At 50.2% G+C, this 27,500-nt stretch overlaps 1 non-coding gene across 1 annotated transcript; it reads right to left on the bottom strand.

Annotated features, from left to right (window-relative positions):
- Positions 1-307: 307 nt before the first annotated feature.
- LOC125773901 (5.8S ribosomal RNA) lies at positions 308-465 on the bottom strand. Its single transcript, XR_007420456.1, has one exon. It is a non-coding gene; the product is annotated as a 5.8S ribosomal RNA (ribosomal RNA).
- Between the last annotated feature and the right edge of the window lie 27,035 nt (positions 466-27,500).

Genomic DNA, 27,500 nt, shown 5'->3' with positions numbered 1-27,500 from the left:
TCAACGAATTCTTGGACATCAAAGAGGTTTTCGATTGAATTTCCCCATGTTTCACAACGTACTCTTAGCGGTATCCTACGATACGTCTCACTCTATTTGTGTGTGTGCGCGTTTACGTGCGTGCGATTTATGCGGTTCACCCCTTTACTTTCAGCGCCCTGCGGTCCCAACAAAGGTCCCGAGCACGCCATTATGCACAGTGTGGAAGCGTGTTTCCCCCACGACACTAGACGGGCTGCTCGCCATAGTGTTCTATTGTGGCACGCTCCACCCTGAAGTTTGGTTTGTTGTATATCAAGGAATTGATAGGCACTCAAGAATGTGTGCATCGGCCGGGTTTAATCGTCCGACGCGCAATATGCGTTCAACTTATCGGTGTTCATGTGTCCTGCAGTTCACATTGTGACGCGCATTTAGCTGCGGTCTTCATCGATCCATGAGCCGAGTGATCCCCTGCCTAGGGTTTTATAGTAAGGTTCCCAATGTAACACAATCCCGGTGGTACGTCCAAAGACTAACTTTCTGACTAAGTTGTCTTTATTACCCAATAGTCCCAGGCCTTGTGACTTGTGGCTCATGTCTACGCCCATGGCCACCATTCGCTAAGATAGTTTTGAAGTCACTTTGAAGGCCCAGGAACAACTCTCTTAGCACATCGGTTAACCTGGCGCCGCAGTCAACTCATGTGCTTGGATCGGATCGAGCTATTGAGTATTGGGCCTGCATACTCGCTCATCCGTATCCTTTGCGTACCGCCCCATGGCCCTTGTATGTCTGCACCACAGTTCCTGTTCGTTCCGTGCCTATGGCCGGATACGTATTGCACATCGGTATACCTGTCGCTACTCAGGCAACTCGTGTGCGTGGATTGGATCGAGAACATGGTGTGTGCCCCATGTTATAATTGATAGTCCATATCCACTTTATAGGTTAAAGTCATAAGTTGTGATTGCACAACCATTCTTCATAAGAGTTTAATCACTCTTCAACTAACTTTCGTTCTGGTGTCTTGGTATCAAATCGCGTAAGACACAAGATTCTACTGGCCAAATAGAATCTAGCACATTGGTTAACCTGGCGCCGCAGTCAACTCATGTGCTTGGATCGGATCGAGCTATTGAGTATTGGGCCTGCATACTCGCTCATCCGTATCCTTTGCGTACCGCCCCATGGCCCCGTCCTTAGAGTTAATGACTAGTAGGCTTAACTCTTTGTATGTCTGCACCACAGTTCCCGTTCGTTCCGTGCCGTGGCCGGATACGTATTGCACATCGGTATACCTGTCGCTACTCAGGCAACTCGTGTGCGTGGATTGGATCGAGCTCATGGGGTGTGTAGAGATTCCATGTTATAATTGCAAGTCCATATCCACTTTATAGGTTAAAGTCATAAGTTGTGATTGCACAACCATACTTCATAAGAGTTTAATAACTCTTCAACTAACTTTCGTTCTGGTGTCTTGGTATCAAATCGCTTAAGACACAAGATTCTACTGGCCAAATAGAATCTAGCACATTGGTTAACCTGGCGCCGCAGTCAACTCATGTGCTTGGATCGGATCGAGCTATTGAGTATTGGGCCTGCATACTCGCTCATCCGTATCCTTTGTGTACCGCCCCATGGCCCCGTCCTTAGAGTTAATGACTAATAGGCTTAACTCTTGTTTGTCTGCACCACAGTTCCCGTTCGTTCCGTGCCGTAGCCGGATACGTATTGCACACTAGTAGACACCGTAATCTGACGTATCTAACACACCACTATTGTAACTCGTCGTCGAAGGACCTTTCAAGTGCCTGATGGCCAGGGGAGCTCTTACACGGCACGGATACACAGTGATGCTCGCCCATCAAAGTGTACAACGATCGAGTTTGCTTAAGTGTCTGGGTACCTACACACCAGACACGATGCGATGGCCACGGATCCACACAAGGCACATCACATGCAGAAAGCTTTACCAGATTCTGACACATACCACACACATGCAACTCGTCGTCGAAGGGGCGTTCAAAGTGCCTTACGGCTAGGGGAGATCTAGCTCGGCACGGAGACACAGTGATGGTCGCCCATCAAAGTGTACAACGATCGAGTTTGCTTTCCGCGCAAGCGTTCTAAGTGTCTGGGTATCTAAGCACCAGACACAATGCAATGGCCACGGATCCACACAAGGCACATCACATGCAGAAAGCTTCACCAGATTCTGACACATACCACACACATGCAACTCGTCGTCGAAGGGGCGTTCAAGTGCCTTACGGCTAGGGGAGATCTAGCTCGGCACGGAGACACAGTGATGGTCACCCATCAAAGTGTACAACGAACGAGTTGGCTTTCAACAAATTCTGACACATAGCAAGCGAGCGACCGAGCTACACCGAAGGCAGCTCATGGTTGGTCACTCGCGGACGATCATCAGTAATGATCCTTCCGCAGGTTCACCTACGGAAACCTTGTTACGACTTTTACTTCCTCTAAATCATCAAGTTCGGTCAACTTCAGCCATGCCAGCTGCAGCTCACGAAGGAACCGCGGAAGGTAAGCCTCCAGAAACCTCACTAAATAATCCATCGGTAGTAGCGACGGGCGGTGTGTACAAAGGGCAGGGACGTAATCAGCACTAGCTAATGACTAGTGCTTACTAGAAATTCCAGGTTCATGGGGACCGTTGCAGTCCCCAATCCCGACTAGATGGGCATTTTAGTGATTTCCCGTTCCTCTCGGAATGGGGGCGCCTATTGGCGAGAACACGCTGCGACCCACATTGTAGCACGCGTGCAGCCCAGAACATCTAAGGGCATCACGGACCTGTTATCGCTCATTCTCAGCTTGCTAAACACAAGTTGTCCCGCTAAGCAGGGCAAACGTAGCCGACGACCGCCCGTGAAGGCGCCGCCCGGCTGTAACGTCAGGTGCGCCCGGAGGCGCACTGCTGACAGCGTTCTAGTTAGCATGTTTGAGTCACGTTCGTTATCGGAATTAACCAGACAAATCATTCCACGAACTAAGAACGGCCATGCACCACTACCCTTAAATTTGAGAAAGAGCTATCAATCTGTCTTACCTCGATAAGTTTGGACCTGGTAAATTTTCCCGTGTTGAGTCAAATTAAGCCGCAAGCTCCACTTCTTGTGGTGCCCTTCCGTCAATTCCTTTAAGTTTCAACTTTGCAACCATACTTCCCCCGGAACCCGATTTTGGTTTCCCGGAAGCGACTGAGAGCACCGAATAGGGGTAGCGTCTCCCAATTGCTAATTGGCATCGTTTACGGTTAGAACTAGGGCGGTATCTAATCGCCTTCGATCCTCTAACTTTCGTTCTTGATTAAAGAAAGCATCCATGGCAAACGCTTTCGCTTCAGTTGGTCCTACGACGGTCTACGAATTTCACCTCTCGCGCCGTAATACCAATGCCCCCAACTACTTCTGTTAATCATTACCTCTAGGTTTCTGACAAACCAACGAAATCGTATAAACCGAGGTCATATTCCATTATTCCATGCAAGATTATTCTCGGCCAACGCCAACCCCACGGGGGGGCCGGACGCTTTGTCTTAGCCTGCTTTGAGCACTCTAATTTGTTCAAGGTAAATGTGAGTATCTTGAGCACCATGAGGAGCCCGTGCCGGAGTTAACCGGTAGCACGGTACTCGTTCACAGAGTAACGCCCAAGTACACCATTGTGAGTCGCAGCCGTGAGCGCGCGCACGAACGGCCCCGGCGTGTAACCGGGCGCCCGTGGCGGTCACGTGTCTGGACGGGCAATCAACTTCGAACGTTTTAACCGCAACAACTTTAATATACGCTAGTGGAGCTGGAATTACCGCGGCTGCTGGCACCAGACTTGCCCTCCACTTGATCCTTGTTGAAGGATTTATACTCAACTCATTCCAATTATGGACCATCGTTAGAGAGGTCCATATTGTTATTTCTCGTCACTACCTCCCCGTACTGGGATTGGGTAATTTACGCGCCTGCTGCCTTCCTTGGATGTGGTAGCCATTTCTCAGGCTCCCTCTCCGGAATCGAACCCTGATTCCCCGTTACCCGTCGCAACCATGGTAGTCCTCTACACTACCATCAATAGTTGATAGGGCAGACATTTGAAAGATCTGTCGTCAGTCGACAAGCGACCATACGATCTGCGTCCTTATCCAGACTTCAACTCAAGCCGCCCGGAGGCGATTGGTTTAACTAATAAGTGCACCAGTTCAGCTACCCGCGAGGGCAACAGTCCCGGCATGTTGCATGTATTAGCTCTGGATTTTCCACAGTTATCCAAGTAACTAGTGGTAGGATGATCTTGTGAATTATAGCTGTTATACTGAGCCTTATGCGGTTTCACATTCATTTATGTTTGTACTTAGACATGCATGGCTTAACCTTTGAGACAAGCGTATATTACTGGTAGGATCAACCAGAATTCGTTCCACTACAGACACACACTCGCTTAGTGGGAAATAAATTTCCACACAACTCTCTCTCTCTAGAACCATATGGAATGGCTCTTTGGTGTTGGGTAAGGCACCAATTTGTTGGGGTGTAACGGTCACCACCAACTTTAAGTTTGTTAGGGCACAACGGAAACCACTAACTAAACTTTAGGAAACTAAATTTCCTCACACATTATCTCTCACCATATTAGCACTAGGTGCTATCCACGATTGTACAACGTTTCAACTCTTGAATCGACCGTAGGGCCGCGGAATTGCTTCCGGGCCCCTATTCTCGCTATTAATTGTTCATCTCTTTCAATACATCGAGTTCGTTCCATTGGGTAGTTCGCATGGCGAACGTTTTGATGCAGCCCCCTGGGGGACCACGGCACTTTACACCGGGTATGGTGTATGCGCAACCTACAGATAACAATAAACCCCTTATGCGTGTGTAAACCGATGTTGGGCTGCTCAACATCTTTCATGGTTACATCACTTGCACCAGAACCCACGGTGCCGATTTGGTAATATGTTGTACATTTACTCTCAAGATGTACGCTTCGGCCCCTTATTCAGGGGCTCAAGCTATTACCAGCAAGAACAATCCTCATCCAGACTTGAACTCGAAACACCCGCAGGCGAACGGTTTAACTAATAAGTGCACCAGTCTTGAATCCATGCGTCGGTGGAAACAATGCCGGCGTGTTGCATGTATTAGCTCTGAACTTAGCGAGTGATTGCCTTGCAGCTGTCATACTGAGCGTAGAGCGTGATTATCGCTCACTTGAACCATGTTGAATGGCTCTTTGGTGTAGGGTAAGGCACCAATTTGTTGGGGCGTAACGGTCACCACCAACTTAAGACTTGCTTATAGGTATTTCAACGTTTTCAACTCTTAAATCAACCGTGTTTCATTATCATCTCTTCTTCTTATTAAATGCATAGAGTTCGTTCCATTGGGTAGTTCGCGTGGCGAACGGTTTGATGCAGCCCCCCGGGGGGGACCACGGCACTTTACACCGGGCATGGTGTATGCGCAACCTACAGATCACCAATATATTTGTGATCGATAATGCACACTTCTTACACGACTGACCAGTCGACAGCGCTGCCTTCCTATTATGCGTGTGTAAACCGATGTTGGGCTGCTCAACATCTTTCACGGTTACATCACTTGCACCCGAACCCATGGTGCCGATTTGGTAATATGTTGTACATGGTCTCAAGATGTACGCTTCGACCCCTTATTCAGGGGCTCAAGCTATTACCAGCAAGATCAATCCTCATCCAGACTTGAACTCGAAACACCCGGAGGCGAACGGTTTAACTAATAAGTGCACCAGTCTTGAATCCATGCGTCGGTGGAAACAATGCCGGCATGTTGCATGTATTAGCTCTGAACATAGCGAGTGATTGCCTTGTAGCTGTCGAACTGAGCGTAGAATGTGATTATCGCTCACTTGAAAGGGTCAAGCCCTTTCGAGTCGTCCGGTTTTTACGCCAGACGACTCGGTCCACCATCTTTCGGGATACAAGTTGACTAAGTGGTACCACTACACTTATCAACTTTCGATTTGGTAATCCTCATCCAGCTTCCTTTCTGGAGGTCCCGAGGATTACCAATTGGGCTGTCATACTGAGCTCATATATTGGAGATCGATAATGCACACTTCTTACACGACTGACCAGTCGACAGCGCTGCCTTCCTATTATGCGTGTGTAAACCGATGTTGGGCTGCTCAACATCTTTCACGGTTACATCACTTGCACCCGAACCCATGGTGCCGATTTGGTAATATGTTGTACATGGTCTCAAGATGTACGCTTCGACCCCTTATTCAGGGGCTCAAGCTATTACCAGCAAGATCAATCCTCATCCAGACTTGAACTCGAAACACCCGGAGGCGAACGGTTTAACTAATAAGTGCACCAGTCTTGAATCCATGCGTCGGTGGAAACAATGCCGGCATGTTGCATGTATTAGCTCTGAACATAGCGAGTGATTGCCTTGTAGCTGTCGAACTGAGCGTAGAATGTGATTATCGCTCACTTGAAAGGGTCAAGCCCTTTCGAGTCGTCCGGTTTTTACGCCAGACGACTCGGTCCACCATCTTTCGGGATACAAGTTGACTAAGTGGTACCACTACACTTATCAACTTTCGATTTGGTAATCCTCATCCAGCTTCCTTTCTGGAGGTCCCGAGGATTACCAATTGGGCTGTCATACTGAGCTCATATATTGGAGATCGATAATGCACACTTCTTACACGACTGACCAGTCGACAGCGCTGCCTTCCTATTATGCGTGTGTAAACCGATGTTGGGCTGCTCAACATCTTTCACGGTTACATCACTTGCACCCGAACCCATGGTGCCGATTTGGTAATATGTTGTACATGGTCTCAAGATGTACGCTTCGACCCCTTATTCAGGGGCTCAAGCTATTACCAGCAAGATCAATCCTCATCCAGACTTGAACTCGAAACACCCGGAGGCGAACGGTTTAACTAATAAGTGCACCAGTCTTGAATCCATGCGTCGGTGGAAACAATGCCGGCATGTTGCATGTATTAGCTCTGAACATAGCGAGTGATTGCCTTGCAGCTGTCGAACTGAGCGTAGAATGTGATTATCGCTCACTTGAACCATGTTGAATGGCTCTTTGGTGTAGGGTAAGGCACCAATTTGTTGGGGCACAACGAAACCACCAACTTAAGACTTGCTTATAGGCATTTCAACGTTTTCAACTCTTAAATCGACCGTGTTTCATTATCATCTCTTCTTCTTATTAAATGCATCGAGTTCGTTCCATTGGGTAGTTCGCGTGGCGAACGGTTTGATGCAGCCCCCCGGGGGGGACCACGGCACTTTACACCGGGCATGGTGTATGCGCAACCTACAGATCACCAATATATTTGTGATCGATAATGCACACTTCTTACACGACTGACCAGTCGACAGCGCTGCCTTCCTATTATGCGTGTGTAAACCGATGTTGGGCTGCTCAACATCTTTCACGGTTACATCACTTGCACCCGAACCCATGGTGCCGATTTGGTAATATGTTGTACATGGTCTCAAGATGTACGCTTCGACCCCTTATTCAGGGGCTCAAGCTATTACCAGCAAGATCAATCCTCATCCAGACTTGAACTCGAAACACCCGGAGGCGAACGGTTTAACTAATAAGTGCACCAGTCTTGAATCCATGCGTCGGTGGAAACAATGCCGGCATGTTGCATGTATTAGCTCTGAACATAGCGAGTGATTGCCTTGTAGCTGTCGAACTGAGCGTAGAATGTGATTATCGCTCACTTGAAAGGGTCAAGCCCTTTCGAGTCGTCCGGTTTTTACGCCAGACGACTCGGTTCACCATCTTTCGGGAAGGGACCGTCTCGGTCGCAAGCTGCTCCGGTCCCCAAACAACCTGCGACAAATGATAGGAAATGCCGACATCAATACGTGTTCAGTTTGGTTTATCGCTCATAGGTCTTTTTGACCATCGATCCCTGATTATAACTCTCAATTAAACAGTCAGGAGAGTAAGGCATGCCCATCGATATCTCATCGACAGGCGATACCGCAAGAACGGCCAACGACACATCAGGTGATCGATTATTGCTACGACTTTTGCTTAATCGTTTCCACTCCTTAGAGAAAGAAACCCCCGGGGACCGTCTCGGTCGCAAGCTGCTCCGGTCCCTAAACAACCTGCGACAAATGATAGGAAATGCCGACATCAATATGTGTTCAGTTTGGTTTATCGCTCATTGGTCTGTTTGACCATCGATCCCTGATTAAACTCTCAGTAATCCAGTCGGGAGAGTAAGGCATGCCCATCGATATCTCATCGACAGGCGATACCGCTTGAACGGCCAACGACACATCAGAGGATCGTATCTTGCTACAACTTTTGCTTAATCGTTTCTTCTCCTTGGAGAAAGAAACCCCCGGGGACCGTCTCGGCCGCAAGCTGCTCCGGTCCCTAAACAACCTGCGGCATCAAATGATAGGAAAAGCCGACATCAATACGTGTTCAGTTTGGTTTATCGCTCATTGGTCTTGTTTGACCATCGATCCCTGATTAATACTCTCAATTAGAAGGTCGGTAGAGTAAGGCATGCCCATCGATATCTCATCGACAGGCGATACCGCATGAACGGCCAACGACACATCAGAGGATCGTATCTTGCTACAACTCTTGCTTAATAGTTTCCACTCCTTGGAGAAAGAAACCCCCGGGGACCGTCTCGGCCGCAAGTTGCTCCGGTCCCTAAACAACCTGCGGCATCAAATGATAGGAAAAGCCGACATCAATACGTGTTCAGTTTGGTTTATCGCTCATAGGTCTGTTTGACCATCGATCCTAGAATTCAACTTTCGAGTAAGGCATGCCCGTCGATATCTCATCGATAGGCGATACCGGTAGAACGGCCAACGACACACATCTAGGATCGCATTTACTCTTCCTTGGATGGATAACCAATACCCTAGGACCGTTTCATCGCGAGCTGCTCCGGTCCTCAAACAACTCGCGAACCACCGATAGGATGATATTAGGAATGGCCGACTTTCATCCTTTAACTCTCAGTTCTGCTTACCAAAACATAGGTACTTGGACCTTAAAGACCACTATATGTTCCCCGATCGGGGGCAATCGGAACGTCTATCCATCATCAACATCGTTTCACTCATTCCGAACCACCAAATTGGACAGACAGTACCATATTCACCAACCGATTGCTTCAACTTCGCAAACTGTATGGTAAGTTCTACTAATTTCACATCTTACCATCGACTAATAGTGCATAAATCCACTTGGAAATCACTTTTCCTTGGTCCTCGGACCTTCTACGACAACGTCCAACAAATATCCGAAGTCGTTTCCCAACTTAGACCAAGCATTTCGTATCTTTACTTCTAATCGATTTTTTCTCTCATAATTGACGATCAAAATCTAAAAACCACATTTTGAGCCAGAAGCAGTCGTCCGATCGTCCTGGGGGTAGTCTCAATCGATTTAGAAGGGCCCAATTCATAAAGATACGTACTCAGTCAAATTCATGCTTCTGGCTCACCTACCCCCTATATAGAAAACGAAAGCGTACAGGCGTGGAAAACGTGCCATTTTTCTCCATCACGGACTTTTTTTTTCTCGTTGCACCGACTCTAGTAAAAAAGTGAAATTTTTTACTAGTTACCAACTTTTGCAAATTATCATCGGATATCACTTTTCATGGTCTATAGTAAGTTCTTATCACGTTTTAGTAGTTTTTGAAAAAAAAATTTTTTTGAACTTTTCAAAATTTTTCAAAACAAAGTTTTTGTAGGCGGTTTTGTGTATGGAGGGTTACTAGTCTCGGGGTCACTGTTTGACCAAAAAACCACTATATATCATTCGAAAGGTAATTTCAAGGGCTACAAAAAATTGTTCTACGGCACCCCCCTCCGACGTCTAGTATTCGAGTTATTGGCCAAAAACCATCACTTGAGCGATTTTTCGTTCAGGGTACCCGACTCTAGTAAAAAAGTGAAATTTTTCTCGATTGACCAAGTGTTGCAAATGACCATCGGATTTCACTTTTTATGGTCTATAGTGAGTTCTGATCACGATTTGGTACTTTTTGAAAAAATTTTTTTGACGCACTTTTCAAAATTTTGCAAAACCAAAACTTTTTAGGCGGTTTTGTGTATGGAGGGTTACTAGTCTCGGGGTCACTGTTTGACCAAAAAACCACTATATATCATTCGAAAGGTAATTTCAAGGGCTACAAAAAATTGTTCTACGGCACCCCCCTCCGACGTCTAGTATTCGAGTTATTGGCCAAAAACCGCAACTATAGCGGTTTTTCGTACAGGGTACCCGACTCTAGTAAAATGATGCGATTTTTACTAGTCTAGGAACTTTTTGGTCAAAAAATCAAGTATATGTCATTCGATAGATAATTTCAAGGGCTACCAAAAATTGTTCCACGACACCCCCCTGCGACGTCTAGTATTCGAGTTATTAGCCAAAAACCGCAACTTAAGCGGTTTTTCGTCCAGGGTACCCGACTCTAGTAAAATGATGCGATTTTTACTAGTCTAGGGAACTTTTTGGCCAAAAATCAAGTATATGTCATTCGATAGATAATTTCAAGGGCTACCAAAAATTGTTCCACGACACCCCCCTCCGACGTCTAGTATTAGAGTTATTAGCCAAAAACCGCAACTATAGCGGTTTTTCGTCCAGGGTACCCGACTCTAGTAAAATGATGCGATTTTTACTAGTCTAGGGAACTTTTTGGCCAAAAATCAAGTATATGTCATTCGATAGATAATTTCAAGGGCTACCAAAAATTGTTCCACGACACCCCCCTGCGACGTCTAGTATTCGAGTTATTAGCCAAAAACCGCAACTTAAGCGGTTTTTCGTCCAGGGTACCCGACTCTAGTAAAATGATGCGATTTTTACTAGTCTAGGGAACTTTTTGGCCAAAAATCAAGTATATGTCATTCGATAGATAATTTCAAGGGCTACCAAAAATTGTTCCACGACACCCCCCTGCGACGTCTAGTATTCGAGTTATTAGCCAAAAACCGCAATTATAGCGGTTTTTCGTCCAGGGTACCCGACTCTAGTAAAATGATGCGATTTTTACTAGTCTAGGGAACTTTTTGGCCAAAAATCAAGTATATGTCATTCGATAGATAATTTCAAGGGCTACCAAAAATTGTTCCACGACACCCCCCTGCGACGTCTAGTATTCGAGTTATTAGCCAAAAACCGCAATTATAGCGGTTTTTCGTCCAGGGTACCCGACTCTAGTAAAATGATGCGATTTTTACTAGTCTAGGGAACTTTTTGGCCAAAAATCAAGTATATGTCATTCGATAGATAATTTCAAGGGCTACCAAAAATTGTTCCATGACACCCCCCTGCGACGTCTAGTATTCGAGTTATGGGCCAAAAACCATTCATACTTGAGCATTTTGCTCATTTTGCCTGTACGGGTACCGGGGACTAGTAAAATCAGGCCAATTTTACTAGAGTAGGGGTCCTTTTTGGTCAAAAAAACAACTTTTGCTCGTTCGATAGGGAATCGATAGGGCAACAAAAAATCGTTCTACGACCCCCCCTTCCGATGTCTAGTATTCGAGTTATGGGCCAAAAACAGTTTATAGCTAATTTTTCACTCGATTTTTCACCAAGTATCGCACATTACTCCGGTTCTATACATTGGATCGTCAATCTTTAAGATTTTATGGGTAGTTCCAACTGTTTGCTACATTTCATCCATACATCACCAACCGATTCAATGTCTGTGCTAGAAGTTATTAGAGGAATAAAAAAATTTACCCTTGGCTTTGGACCGTACAAGTTTACCCATTTTTGGCCCGTATTTGCCCCATAGCTCCGCCGGTATCCAAGATATCGCCACACTTTCTTCTGGCCATGGGTAGATGGCACTTGTGGCTAGATTTCTTCCATGCACCACTAATCGCTACCATGTCTGTGGCCGGAGCTATTCACGAAAGCGCCTCGCGCACTTGGTCGGATTTTTGGTCCAACTTGCACCATTTTTGGCCCATATTTGCCCCATAGCTCCGCCGGTATCCAAGATATCGCCACACTTTCTTCTGGCCATGGGTAGATGGCACTTGTGGCTAGATTTCTTCCATGCACCACTAACCGCTACCATGTCTGTGGCCGGAGCTATTCACGAAAGCGCCTCGCGCACTTGGTCGGATTTTTGGTCCAACTTCACCATTTTTGGCCCATATTTGCACCATAGCTCCGCCGGTATCCAAGATATGGCCACACTTTCTTCTGGCCATGGCTAGATGGCACTTGTGGCTAGATTTCTTCCATGCACCACTAATCGCTACCATGTCTGTGGCCGGAGCTATTCGACGAACAACCATCACATTTACCTAGGTACTTTTTCGGATTTTTGGTCCAACTTGCACCATTTTTGGCCCATATTTGCCCCATAGCTCCGCCGGTATCCAAGATATGGCCACACTTTCTTCTGGCCATGGGTAGATGGCACTTGTGGCTAGATTTCTTCCATGCACCACTAATCGCTACCATGTCTGTGGCCGGAGCTATTCACGAAAGCGCCTCGCGCACTTGGTCGGATTTTTGGTCCACCTGGCACCATTTTTGGCCCGTATTTGCCCCATAGCTCCGCCGGTATCCAAGATATGGCCACACTTTCTTCTGGCCATGGGTAGATGGCACTTGTGGCTAGATTTCTTCCATGCACCACTAATCGCTACCATGTCTGTGGCCGGAGCTATTCGACGAACAACCATCGCATTACCCAGGTACTTTTTCAGGTTTTTGGTCCAACTTGCACCATTTTTGGCCCATATTTGCCCCATAGCTCCGCCGGTATCCAAGATATGGCCACACTTTCTTCTGGCCATGGGTAGATGGCACTTGTGGCTACATTTCTTCCATGCACCACTAATCGCTACCATGTCTGTGGCCGGAGCTATTCGACGAACAACCATCGCATTCACCTTCTCGTTGCACTTCTTCGGGAATTTGGTGCAACCAAGTTTTCACTATAACTTGGTCATTTTCCGTCCATCGGACATGCGGTTTTGGGTGTCGATACTTGACACCGCACGCTTCAATATGTTCCTCCACGACCATGTGGTCCGATGCTTCCAACAGGAGCTATTCGAGGATTACCGATTTTTCACCATTAAAAATGCTCAATTTTGCACCAACTTTTGCCTATAACTCAGGCTGTATCGATCGGATCTTCAATCTTGAAAAAGTTTTGGATAGGTGGCATCAAATGCTACATTTCGTTCTTCCACGTCAACTTTGTCCGATGTCTAGCAAAAAAGTTATTCGCGAACCAAGTCCAGAACCCATGCAATGGCTGCCCTCATTGCATACATCACGGCGGTTAACTCTCGTTACTCTATACCGTGGACTTGGTACTTTTTCAGGCATTCGTTGCTACTTCTTGGTTCATGATATTCGTTTACGGTCTTCACTAGGGCATTTGGTGCTCCTTATCGGTTCATGATATTCGTTTACGGTCTTCACTAGGGCATTTGGTGCTCCTTATCGGTTCATGATATTCGTTTACGGTCTTCACTAGGGCATTTGGTGCTCCTTATCGGTTCATGATATTCGTTTACGGTCTTCACTAGGGCATTTGGTGCTCCTTCTCGGTTCATGATATTCGTTTACGGTCTTCACTAGGGCATTTGGTACTGGGCTTCCCACTTTCTACTGATCGATCCATACTCACTTGCGTGCACCTAGCCTAGGAAGGTTTCCTATGGCTTCCCATCTTTCTACTGATCGATCCATACTCACTTGCGTGCACCTAGCCTAGGAAGGTTTCCTATGGCTTCCCATCTTTCTACTGATCGATCCATACTCACTTGCGTGCACCTAGCCTAGGAAGGTTTCCTATGGCTTCCCATCTTTCTACTGATCGATCCATACTCACTTGCGTGCACCTAGCCTAGGAAGGTTTCCTTGGGCTTCCCATCTTTCTACTGATCGATCCATACTCACTTGCGTGCACCTAGCCTAGGAAGGTTTCCTTGGGCTTCCCATCTTTCTACTGATCGATCCATACTCACTTGCGTGCACCTAGCCTAGGAAGGTTTCCTTGGGCTTCCCATCTTTCTACTGATCGATCCATACTCACTTGCGTGCACCTAGCCTAGGAAGGTTTCCTATGGCTTCCCATCTTTCTACTGATCGATCCATACTCACTTGCGTGCACCTAGCCTAGGAAGGTTTCCTATGGCTTCCCATCTTTCTACTGATCGATCCATACTCACTTGCGTGCACCTAGCCTAGGAAGGTTTCCTATGGCTTCCCATCTTTCTACTGATCGATCCATACTCACTTGCGTGCACCTAGCCTAGGAAGGTTTCCTATGGCTTCCCATCTTTCTACTGATCGATCCATACTCACTTGCGTGCACCTAGCCTAGGAAGGTTTCCTTGGGCTTCCCATCTTTCTACTGATCGATCCATACTCACTTGCGTGCACCTAGCCTAGGAAGGTTTCCTTGGGCTTCCCATCTTTCTACTGATCGATCCATACTCACTTGCGTGCACCTAGCCTAGGAAGGTTTCCTATGGCTTCCCATCTTTCTACTGATCGATCCATACTCACTTGCGTGCACCTAGCCTAGGAAGGTTTCCTATGGCTTCCCATCTTTCTACTGATCGATCCATACTCACTTGCGTGCACCTAGCCTAGGAAGGTTTCCTTGGGCTTCCCATCTTTCTACTGATCGATCCATACTCACTTGCGTGCACCTAGCCTAGGAAGGTTTCCTTGGGCTTCCCATCTTTCTACTGATCGATCCATACTCACTTGCGTGCACCTAGCCTAGGAAGGTTTCCTATGGCTTCCCATCTTTCTACTGATCGATCCATACTCACTTGCGTGCACCTAGCCTAGGAAGGTTTCCTATGGCTTCCCATCTTTCTACTGATCGATCCATACTCACTTGCGTGCACCTAGCCTAGGAAGGTTTCCTTGGGCTTCCCATCTTTCTACTGATCGATCCATACTCACTTGCGTGCACCTAGCCTAGGAAGGTTTCCTTGGGCTTCCCATCTTTCTACTGATCGATCCATACTCACTTGCGTGCACCTAGCCTAGGAAGGTTTCCTATGGCTTCCCATCTTTCTACTGATCGATCCATACTCACTTGCGTGCACCTAGCCTAGGAAGGTTTCCTATGGCTTCCCATCTTTCTACTGATCGATCCATACTCACTTGCGTGCACCTAGCCTAGGAAGGTTTCCTATGGCTTCCCATCTTTCTACTGATCGATCCATACTCACTTGCGTGCACCTAGCCTAGGAAGGTTTCCTATGGCTTCCCATCTTTCTACTGATCGATCCATACTCACTTGCGTGCACCTAGCCTAGGAAGGTTTCCTTGGGCTTCCCATCTTTCTACTGATCGATCCATACTCACTTGCGTGCACCTAGCCTAGGAAGGTTTCCTATGGCTTCCCATCTTTCTACTGATCGATCCATACTCACTTGCGTGCACCTAGCCTAGGAAGGTTTCCTATGGCTTCCCATCTTTCTACTGATCGATCCATACTCACTTGCGTGCACCTAGCCTAGGAAGGTTTCCTATGGCTTCCCATCTTTCTACTGATCGATCCATACTCACTTGCGTGCACCTAGCCTAGGAAGGTTTCCTATGGCTTCCCATCTTTCTACTGATCGATCCATACTCACTTGCGTGCACCTAGCCTAGGAAGGTTTCCTATGGCTTCCCATCTTTCTACTGATCGATCCATACTCACTTGCGTGCACCTAGCCTAGGAAGGTTTCCTTGGGCTTCCCATCTTTCTACTGATCGATCCATACTCACTTGCGTGCACCTAGCCTAGGAAGGTTTCCTATGGCTTCCCATCTTTCTACTGATCGATCCATACTCACTTGCGTGCACCTAGCCTAGGAAGGTTTCCCTTTGGTACCGACTTCCATCTACGCACTCGATATAACCTAGGTACTTGGTACCGATGATGGTTAACACTCAAGCATTTCTTGCATCCTGCGTGCAAGGTACCAATTTTCACTTCTTAGGTACGTTTATGGGCCCGCATTAATCCAATATCGCTCCGATGGCCTTTCGCATTATTTCATCCGATAGCCCTTGCCAAAAGCTACCAAAAGTTCCTCCACGGCCATGTGCTCCGACGCTTAGTTTAGGAAATATTCGAAAAAATTCAAAATAGGAAGCATTTTCTTATTGGAAAATCACCTTAAATCGATGGCCATTTTTTGGGCAAAAACTTTAACGTCTTCCCGACTTTGCGGGAATTGCGAATTTTAGGCACCCAGAGAAAATCTTTTACTTTAAGGGGGCGGCCGCGAAGTTGCCCGAAGTCTCGGACACAAAAATTCTCAAGTTCCCCACTCTAGTAAATCGCCCTATGAGTATCTCCTGGCCCGCGAGCTCTGCGAGCGGGCCAGCTTCGGCGATTTTTGCCTTTTCGCCTAGGCGGTTCTTCTACGAAATTGGTCCACAGCTTTTGCTCAGAAAGCTAGCATTTGTTGCAACAGTTAGGTGCTTGGTACCACATTTTGGTATCCATTTGGGCATTTGTTGCAACTACTCGGTACTTTGGCCCACATTTCGCTCTACTCGGGCCTCTATGGTGCTACTTGTCGGTACTTTTGGCCAACTTAGGCCAATTGGGTGCAACTTGTGGGTACTCTGTGGGTACTTTAGGGCATATTGTGTCTTTCGGGTGAACCTTCGCGATACTTCATGGGTACTGATGGCCAACTTAGGAACATTCAGTGCAACCTTTGGGCCTAAGGAAATTTGTCCAACTCTTTGGACTTAGAAAATTTTCTGGACTTAGAAAATTTTCTGGACTTGTAAAAATTTTCAAATGTTCAATTTGGCCCACATTTCGCTCTACTCGGGCCTCTATGGTGCTACTTGGCGGTACTTTTGGCCAACTTAGGCCAATTGGGTGCTCTTTGTGGGTACTCTATCGGTACTTTTGGCCAACTTAGGCCAATGGGGTGCTATATGTGGGTGCTCTATCGGTACTTTTGGCCAACTTAGGCCAATTGGGTGCTCTTTGTGGATACTCTATCGGTACTTTTGGCCAACTTAGGCCAATGGGGTGCTATATGTGGGTGCTCTATCGGTACTTTTGGCCATGTTAGGCCCATTCGGTGCTATATGTGGGTGCTCTATCGGTACTTTTGGCCATGTTAGGCCCACTCGGTGCTATTTGTGGGTACTCTATCGGTACTTTTGGCCAACTTAGGCCAACTCAGTGCTTCTTGTGGGTACTCTATCGGTACTTTTGGCCATGTTAGGCCCACTCGGTGCTATTTGTGGGTACTCTATCGGTACTTTTGGCCAACTTAGGCCAACTCAGTGCTTCTTGTGGGTACTCTATCGGTACTTTTGGCCATCTTAGGCCAATTGGGTGCTATTTGTGGGTACTCTATCGGTACTTTTGGCCAACTTAGGCCAACTCAGTGCTACTTGTGGGTGCTCTATCGGTACTTTTGGCCAACTTAGGCCAACTGGGTGCTATTTGTGGGTACTCTATCGGTACTTTTGGCCAACTTAGGCCAACTCAGTGCTTCTTGTGGGTACTCTATCGGTACTTTTGGCCAACTTAGGCCAACTCAGTGCTACTTGTGGGTACTCTATCGGTACTTTTGGCCAACTAAGGCCAACGCGGTGCTATTTGTGGGTACTCTATCGGTACTTTGGGACATATTATGTCCTTCGGGTGAACCTTCTCGATACCTCATGGGTACTTGTGGCCAACTTAGGAAAATTCAGTGCAACCTATGGGCCTTTGGAAATTGTTCCAACACTTTGGACTTAGAAAATTTTCTGGACTTAGAAAATTTTTTGGACTTAGAAAAATTTTCAACTTCTGTATCTTCTTCATCATGTTCCATTTTGTGGGACTTAGAAAATTTTCTGGACTTAGAAAATTTTTTGGACTTAGGAAATTTTTCAACACTTGTAAAATTTTTGTTCCTTCTTTGAAGAAGAATACTTTCCACTATTAGCTTCTTTCTCTTTTTCTTCTTAGTTGTCTTCTTATTTTCGGTCCGAGAGCGCCGACACTTGTAAAATTATCTAAGTCCGAAGACTTTTGGAATGAACCAAAAGTCAACGAACACAATACATCAACCCTATCAACATCAAGTGGCAACCCGAAGGAAGCGCAGCGGCCAGCCCATGTACAACGCGAAGTTGTAGCATGCAACCAACCAACCGCTAACCTCCAACGGCACTCAATGTATTCGTTACACATGGGCGCACCTGCACCACACTGTCGTGACCATCCAACGAGCCGTCGGTTCGGTCGTGTGTTACAAGCACCCCATCACATAGGCATAGAGTCACCACACAGTGTTCTTCAACACTCTCGTCACATGGTGCAAGTCACGGTACGCACCACCAATGTGCACTGGTTGGCCAATTCCAGCACACACGGGGCGCGCACGCGCAAGCACTAACCACCAAGCATGGGTCGCCTGAGAGGATCGATGCGAACGCATCTCTACAACTTGAAGCTCCCAGCCTGTAGTCCCGTCGTTTGCGGGCGGTCGTAGGTGTCGAAACTAGTGATATCCACAGTCGGCAAGCTCGTCCACCGGTGTTCCCAACATGTATGGTACTAACACGTGCAGCGCGAACCCGCCCTTTGCGGCCTAGTAGTAAGCGGGGATGAGACGCCAGTGTGCCAATGGACAGCACGGACGGTTCTCGGAGGGTTGTTAGGCCCGCTAGCTTACGACCACCTAATGGGTATAAGAAGCGCTATCAGCTCGGATTGGATACGACCTTAGAGGCGTTCAGGCATAATCCAGCGGACGTAGCGTCATACCATAGTCCGTTCGAACTAGTATTGAGCCAGTGGTCCGTACCTGTGGTTCCTCTCGTACTGCACAGGAATTCCGTTAAGATAGCGACAAACAATGCACACCAGTAGGGTAAAACTAACCTGTCTCACGACGGTCTAAACCCAGCTCACGTTCCCTTGAAAGGGTGAACAATCCTACGCTTGGTAAATTTTGCTTTACAATGATAGGAAGAGCCGACATCGAAGGATCAAAAAGCCACGTCGCTATGAACGCTTGGCGGCCACAAGCCAGTTATCCCTGTAGTCTGAGCGAAACCTCCGAAGTGAACGGACGTGTTTTTGGAGCGCTCCCGTGTGAATTTGCAAAAAGTGCGTTTAAAGCTAATTAGTTCGAGATTTGCCCACAGGTGGCGCTGGTGTTGTTCGGAAGAGTATTCCCCAGCCCCCCCCACTCGAACCATATCGATACGAGCGTTTTTGAGGAAAACGTGAAATATTTCACGAAATATTTCATGAAATATTTCAACCTTGAAATATTTCAAAAGAGGACAAAATTTCCTTTCCGGGGAGCCGTCGGACGCCCGGATCGGACAAGTGGTTCTGGAGATATAGGGGATTGAAAAAGTTTGATAAGTAGTTCGATAACTGTTATCGAACTCCAACACCGAGTTATCAAACTTCCGGACAAATCCTTTAAAGTGGGATATCTCGGTAACCCCTCGGGCTAGAGGGACGTCCGGGGTATCGGTGGATAGGTCTCGGAGTGGAGCACCAGATCGTCACCCCCCCGCCCCTCCCATATCCACCCCCTCCCCCTCAGGAGGGAAAAACCAGTGTTTTCTAGTGTCCGGTTGGTATTGCCCTCTAAAAGTGAGCGAATCGATTCAAAAACATTGTAAAACGTTAAGTGAGAACGTCCTGATTCGATGAAGTGGTCTGCCGTTTCTGTGCGTTGAAAAACAACGGAGATATTAGCGCCCAAAGTTGGAGGTTTTTCGCGTTTCCGGTTTTGACTCTCGCCATACAATTTGTATGGGATTTTCCGGGGACCAGTTTTTCGTGAATAACTTCGTCAATTCTTGACGGATTTTCAAAAATAAAACATCAAAAGACGCGTATTAAAAAGACGCATCCAACGGTGTTAAGTTTGTGCGTGTGTGTGTATGCCACCGGAAGTGGTGCCCAAAAAACTAGTGTTTTTTAGTGTCCGGTTGGTATTGCCCTCTAAAAGTGAGCGAATCGATTCAAAAACATTGTAAAACGTTAAGTGAGAACGTCCCGATTCGATGAAGTGGTCTGCCGTTTCTGTGCGTTGAAAAACAACGGAGATATTAGCGCCCAAAGTTGGAGGTTTTTCGCGTTTCCGGTTTCATTTCCGGCCATACAATTTGTATGGGATTTTCCGGGGACCAGTTTTTCGTGAATAACTTCGTCAATTCTTGACGGATTTTCAAAAATGAAACATCAAAAGACGCGTATTAAAAAGACGCATCCAACGGTGTAAAGTTTGTGCGTGTGTGTGTATGCCACCGGAAGTGGTGCCCAAAAAACTAGTGTTTTTTAGTATCCGGTTGGTATTGCCCTCTAAAAGTGTGCGAATCGATTTAAAAACATTGTAAAACGTTGAGTGAGAACGTCCCGATTCGATGAAGTGGTCTGCCGTTTCTGTGCGTTGAAAAACAACGGAGATATTAGCGCCCAAAGTTGGAGGTTTTTCGCGTTTCCGGTTTCAAAAAGTGCGTGTAAAATCCACCACGTGTTTTCGGGCGACATCTTGAAGATTTGGCAAAGTGGAAGGCCAATATTATTTAATTAGTTATTAAATTTTTGAAATTTAATAACTCGGTCGGTTGGCCACCTGGCCACTTGGATTTTGGCATCCGGCCCTCGATTGGGGTCCTCTACCCGTGTGCCAAGTCCCCCCCCGCTACTCCCAAAAACCAGGGAGTTTTCTCCGGCCCGGTTTTTGATTTTTCTAAAATCAACCCTGCAACCTGGCGCGGGTTTAATCATCGTAACAGGAGTGGCCCATCGGGACTCACCCGGGAAAATTGGCCGCAGGCCGATCGGACCGGAATTAGCCCGGAAACCAGCGAAAAGGCGAAAAAAAGGGGGTTTTTCGGGTTTTTGGAGGCCAGTTTCCTCCCACCACCCCCTCGATCCACCCACCATCGGATAGGGCTTGGCCGGGCGCGTCGATCGATCCGTGGATCGCCAGGATCGGTCCATAAACGGCTGAGTTCTGCTATCTGGAAAAATCCTTTGGTGGTGTTAGTGTGCGAGTGCATTAGTGTTAGTGCGAAAACATTTTTATTGCACAACTTCGTGAAAAGTGGACCGATTTCGACGTTTAGCACTTCGTTGGACGCGTCTCGGCAAGACGCGTCGATACGTGCCTTCAACGGGTCAATCGGGCCCATAGTGCGGTGGCCAGAGTGCCGGACATTTTGACCGTGTGTGTGTGAAAATCGGTGGCCAAAACGTGCACCACTCCGTCAGTTTTCGTCGGATTCGGACGTGCGACACCTCCCTGGAATCGTCTTCGCGAGAGCCAGCTCTTGCCGTACCAGGGGGGGCGATCCAGTGAACGACCCCGGAACTGGGTTTTGTGTGTGCGTGTGTGCGAGCGGAATTTTCATTTGTGCACCGTTTCGGAACCGCTGGTCCGATTTCGAAGTCCGGCACCTCGTTGCAAATGCGCCGACGAGACGCAGCTGTTGCCGTTGTTTCGGAGGCGATCCATTGAGCGGATCGGAAGATCAATTTTTAGACGAGTTAAACGCTGATTTTTGGTAAGTTTGAGAGTCCCATCAGTACCGGAACACGAGGACGCATCGATCAAAATTTTCCGGCAGTCGATCGGACCGGAAACAGCCCGGAAACCAGCGAAAAGGCGGAAAAAAGGGGGTTTTTCGGGTTTTTGGAGGCCAGTTTCCTCCCACCACCCCCTCGATCTACCCACCATCGGATAGGGCTTGGCCGGGCGCGTCGATCGATCCGTGGATCGCCAGGATCGGTCCATAAACGGCTGAGTTCTGCTATCTGGAAAAATCCGTTTGGTGGTGTTAGTGTGCGAGTGCAGTAGTGTTAGTGCGGAAAAACATTTTATTGCACAACTTCGTGAAAAGTGGACCGATTGGGACGGCCAGCACTTCGTTGGAAGCGTCTCGGCAAGACGCGTCGATACGTGCCTTCGACGGGTCAATCGGGCCTATAGTGCGGTGGCCAGAGTGCCGGACATATTCGACCGTGTGTGTGTGAAAATCGGTGGCCAAAACGTGCACCACTTCGTCAGTTTTCATCGGATCCGGACGTGCGACACCTCCCTGGAATCGTCTTCGCGAGAGCCAGCTTTCGCCGTACCAGGGGGGGCGATCCAGTGAACGGCCCCGGAACTGGGTTTTGCGTGTGTGTGTGTGTGCGCCAGATTTTCAACCGTGCACCATTTCGGAACCGCTGGTCCGATTTGGACGTCCGACACCTCGTTGGATTCGTCTCGGCGAGACCTACTTGCTGCCATCAATCCGGAGTCGATCAACGGAAAGGCAAGTAAGTCGATTCTTTTTCATTAGGGTTTGCTTGGCACCTGGGGAAGCCAAGCACCATGGACGGTGCAAGGTCTTTGCGGTCGAGGACCTTGTCGACGGACGAGAGGGTTGCGCCGACGAATCGTCCTTCATTGCAGCCGCGAGTGCTGCTTACTAAGTCGTCGATGCCGGTCGTCAAGGAGACGACCTCTACCGGTGCAGCAGCGCAACGCGACGAGGAGATGCGCGAGCTTCGTCGCACCAACGAGGAGCTGCGGGCCATGCTCGCCAAGCTGCAGGAGGAGCTGTCCCTCTTCCGGGTTCAGATGGCGTCAGCAGAAGCGAATGCTCGTCGCGATGCGGAGGTGGCACTCTCGGCGGCTGTACGTCGGGAGGAAATAGCGGCGGCGGAAATCGCCGCACTTCGAGAGGCACAACGGCTGGATCGTGAGGCTCATCGGCGCGAGCGTGACGCGCTTAATGAGCTCATTTTGCAGGTGGTCGGAGGTCAGCAGCAGCTGGGCGAGCCGATACGCGCCTCTGTGGCTTATTCGCCGACCCCAATGCCACGGCGTCGGATGGAGCAGCAGCAGAGTGAGCAGCAGCGTGGGCAGCAGCAGCAGCGGCAGCGACAGCAGGTTGCGGTGACGGCTATGGTGGAGCCGTCTCCGGACCAGGATGGCGGCTCCTGGACTGAGGTGGTGCGCCGTAAGCCGGCACGTCAATCAGCGAGCATGCAGCAGCAGCAGCAGCAGCAGCAGCAGCAGCAGCAGCAGCAGAAGCAGCAGCAGCAGAAACAGCAGTGGCCGCAGCTGCAACAACAACGGGCGAAGGTCCAGCGACAGGCGGTTGCAGGACCATCGTCACAGCAGCCCCAACAACAGCAGGGGCAACAGGCCTGGCGTAGCCAGCCTGCAACACGGCGAGGCGGAGGGCGTCAACGGCAGCGCAAAATCAAGCCGGACGCAATTGAGATCGCTCCAGCCGAGGGACAAACCTGGACCGAGGTTTACCAGGTTGTGCGTGGGGCTCCAGAGATGGTGAAATACGCAGAGGCTCTCGGAGTCGGACGACGCACCACACGCTCCCGACTCGTTATGGAGCTGAAGGAGAGCGCGAACGCTGCAGAGGTGCTGCAGTGCATCCAAGACGTGTGCGCGAAGGCGGAACTGCCGGCATCAGCACGCTTGGTGACTCCCACGGTCGACATCCGGATGGACGCGGTCGACCCTTTAGCGGAGGAGTCACACGTGGCGAAGGCACTCTCCGAGCTATGTCAGCACACCGTGGAGGAGACTTCGGTTCGGCTGCGACCAGCGTGGGACGGCACGAAGGTGGCGATAGCGCGGGTGACAACGAAGGCAGCAGAGGAGCTGGACGGGAAGTTTGTCAAAATCAAGTACACGTCCTGTCTGATCCGGAAGGTGGCTCCAATGCAGACGCGGCAGCAACGTTGTTACAAGTGTCTGGAGATGGGACACGTCCGGGCAGCGTGCACGAGCGAGGTCGATCGCTCGGCCAGCTGCATTCGATGCGGGAAGCCGGATCATCAGGCGAAGAGCTGCACGGCGGAGGTGTGCTGTGCCGTGTGCAGCGGCCCGCATCCGGTTGGTCATATGACGTGCCGGCGCTAAAGGTGCTGCAGATCAACCTTGGGCGGAGCAGGACAGCTCAGGACCTGCTGATGCAGACGGCTCGCGAGCTGGATGTTCAGGTGGTGCTCGCCTGTGAGCTGTATCGACCGCCTCGAGATGATCCGCGATGGGCTGTTGATGAGGAGTTGAGCGTGGCGATCGTCGCAACGGGGGCTTACCCCATCCAGCGTCTGTGGGGAAGCGTCGTCCCGGGATTGGTGGTTGCCACGATAGCGGGAGTCACTTTCGCCAGCTGCTACGTGTCGCCCAGCAGTGGTTCGGAAGACTTCGAGGAGTTTCTTGGTGCGGTGGAGGTGTCGCTGGTGGGACACACAACATCAGTCCTGGCCGGGGACTTCAACGCCTGGAACGAGGAGTGGGGGAGTGCGCGCACTACCCGGAAGGGGCAGGAGCTCCTAAGCGTGGTGGAGCAGCTGGCGCTGCAGACGCTGAACCGTGGCAACGTGCCCACCTTCAAGGGCAACGGGGTTGCACGGGAAAGCGTCATCGACGTCTCCTTCGCCAGCCAATCCATTGTGCGGCCGGACTCATGGCGCGTGCTTAACCGCTTCTCCGGCAGCGATCACGCGTACATCGAGTTTCAGGTGGAGGTTCCGGGTCAACGGAACAAGCGACGTGGCCAGCAGCACCAAAGCCAAGCAGCAGCCAGTGACGGGACAGCCAGGCACGCCGGAACTCGGTGGAAGACGATGCAGTTCGTCCGGAAGAGCTTCGACATCGCCCTCACAGTCGGCCGCTTCGGACAGGTCGACACTCCGGAGGGGCTGGTTGGCGGACTCACTCGGGCGTGCGATGAGACCATGGAGAGAGTACACGGGGCTACCTTCCACCGCAAGCCCCAGGTGTACTGGTGGTCTCCGGACATCGAGCGCTTGAGGGAAGAGTGCGAAGCAGCGGAGGCAGCCCATCGTCGGGCTCAACCGTCGGAGCGTGCTGTGACGTCTGCCGGACTGCAGGATTGCCGTCGTTTGCTGCAGGCCAGTATCCAGAACAGCAAGGAAAGCAGCCTTCAGGAGCTGATTGACGGCGTCGAGGCTGAGGTGTTCGGTCTCGGGTACAAGGTTGTGCGAGCGAAGCTTCGCGGCCGGGCGCCACCGGAAACGGACCGAGCTGTTCTTGGTCCGATCGTCGACGCCTTGTTCCCGGAGCATCCAGCGTTCGAGTGGCCGGACATCGAAGCGAGCACCGCCTCACACGTCGCTCTGAGGCCGGTCACGAGCTCGGAGGTCCTGCTGCTGGCTGAGCGGATGGCGTCGTCCAAGGCGCCAGGGTTGGACGGCATCCCGAACACTGCGGTGAAGGCAGCGATGCGGAAGCACCCGGAGGTCTTCGTGGACGTGTACAACCAGCTGCTCGAGCGAGGCGAGTTTCCTGCGGCGTGGAAGGAGGCTCGACTTGTGCTGATCGCGAAGCCGGGCAAGCAGCCGGGCGACCCGTCATCATATCGTCCGCTGCTCATGCTGGGAGCAGTCGCCAAGGGGTTCGAGCGGGTGATCCTGGATCGACTGAACGAGCACTTGGAGGACATCGATGCTCCGCGACTGTCGCCAAGACAGTATGGGTTCCGGCGCGGCCGTTCAACAATACAGGCCATCGAACGTGTGATCGAGAGGGGGCAGCACGCGAGGACGTTCCATCGCACCAACCAGCGGGATCCTCGATGTCTGGTGGTGGCAGCACTGGATGTCAGGAATGCCTTCAACTCCGCCAGTTGGGAGGCGATCGCGGCTGCCCTGCAGAAGCTGCAAGTTCCAGTAGCCCTCCAGAGAATGTTGCGCAGCTACTTCTCTGAGAGGAGGCTGGTGTTTGAAACCAGCGAGGGACCAGTGCGGCGAACGGTCACGGCGGGCGTTCCACAGGGCTCAATCCTGGGCCCGACTCTGTGGAACGCCATGTACGACGGCGTGCTTCGGCTGGCGCTACCTGAGGGCGCTGAGGTGATCGGTTTTGCCGACGACGTCGTGGTGCTGGCGAGCGGGACGACACCGGAGGCGGCGACGCGCTTAGCTGAAACAGCGATTGGAATGATCAGCTCGTGGATGGCGCAACACCACCTGGAGCTTGCTCCGGCCAAGACCGAGCTGGTCATTGTTTCCACAATGCGGAGGGAACGCACCCGCGTTCCAGTAACGATCGACGGAGTGGAGAAGATGCCGACCCGCACGCTCAAGTACCTCGGGGTCATTCTTGAGGATCACTTGTCGTGGAGGCCACACGTCGAGCAGGCCACGTCGAAGGCGCTCCGTGTGGCGCAGGCCATCTCCAGGCTGCTTCGTAACCATGGCGGACCTAAGTGTGCGAAGCGACGGTTGCTGTCATCGGTGGTGGACTCTACTCTCCGCTACGCTGCGCCGATTTGGCATGAAGCGGTCCAGCTTCGGGCGTGTCGCAGGCAGCTGAACCGGGTGCAGGGACTTTACGCACGGCCGGTGGCTCGCACCTTCGTTACGGTGAGGAACGAGGTGGCAACGGTCCTTGCCAGCGTCATCCCCATCGTGCTGCAGGTGACGGAGGACGCTCGCTGTTACCAGCGACATCAGGCGACGGGAGCGAGTTTGCGGGAGCTGCGCATCGAGGAACGCGTTAATACAATCGCCGAGTGGCAGCGGCAGTGGGACCAGCTGGAACCAGAAAGCCGCTACACACGGTGGGCACATCGAGTTATCCCGGACTTGGCGGCATGGAAGAACCGGCGGCACGGAGAGATGACCTTCCATCTCGCGCAAATTCTCTCCGGCCACGGTTTCTTTCATGAATACCTGCATACCAAACATCTGGCGCCATCCGCTGACTGTGTCAGGTGTCCGGGAGTCGTGGAGAGTGCTGAACATGCGTTCTTTGACTGCCCGAGGTTCGCAGATGTTCGGCAAGCATTGCTCGGCGAGGATGATGCAGCGGTTGTGACGCCGGAAACTCTCGTGGAGTTTATGTTGAGCAGTCCAGCGAGATGGAGCAGCGTTTGCGAAGCGGCGCGTAACATCACCACATCTCTGCAGCAGGACTGGTACGTCGAGCGTGCCACCAGCGCCAATGCAGAGATGGTAGCCGCAACGCAGCGCTTAGACGATGCCCACAACACCACGCGGGCAGCTCGGAATGAGCGACGGAACGAGGCTCGCAGGCAGCTTACGCTTGAACGGCAGGCGGCAAGGCCACCTCCGATGCATCCGGATGGCCGGCCGTACACGGAGGAGGAGTTGGTCCTGCGCGAACAACAGTTACAGCGGACACGAGACAAGGTCCGCAGACACCGTGCTCGTCGGAGGGTGCAGAGTGACGAGGTGGTGGACTGCCGTGATTATCTTTGGGCCCTGTTCGGTGTGGGTGCGTTTGAAGAAGAATGAAAAGTGGCTAGGGGGCACGACTGCCCAGTAGGGAAAGAGTGTCGCAGCCTTAAGGCCAAAAAATAACGAGCGACAAGGCAATGTGCCTTAGTAGGTGGAAAGTGGATACGGGCACGACTGCCCAGTAGGAAAAAAGCGTCGCAGCCAAAATGGCCAAAAAATAACGAGCGACAAGGCAATGTGCCTTAGTAGGTGGA

Source organism: Anopheles funestus, assembly GCF_943734845.2.
Source record: "Anopheles funestus chromosome X unlocalized genomic scaffold, idAnoFuneDA-416_04 X_unloc_61, whole genome shotgun sequence".
Classification (NCBI taxonomy): Eukaryota; Metazoa; Arthropoda; class Insecta; order Diptera; family Culicidae; genus Anopheles; species Anopheles funestus.
This window is presented reverse-complemented; position numbering and strand designations above follow the sequence as displayed.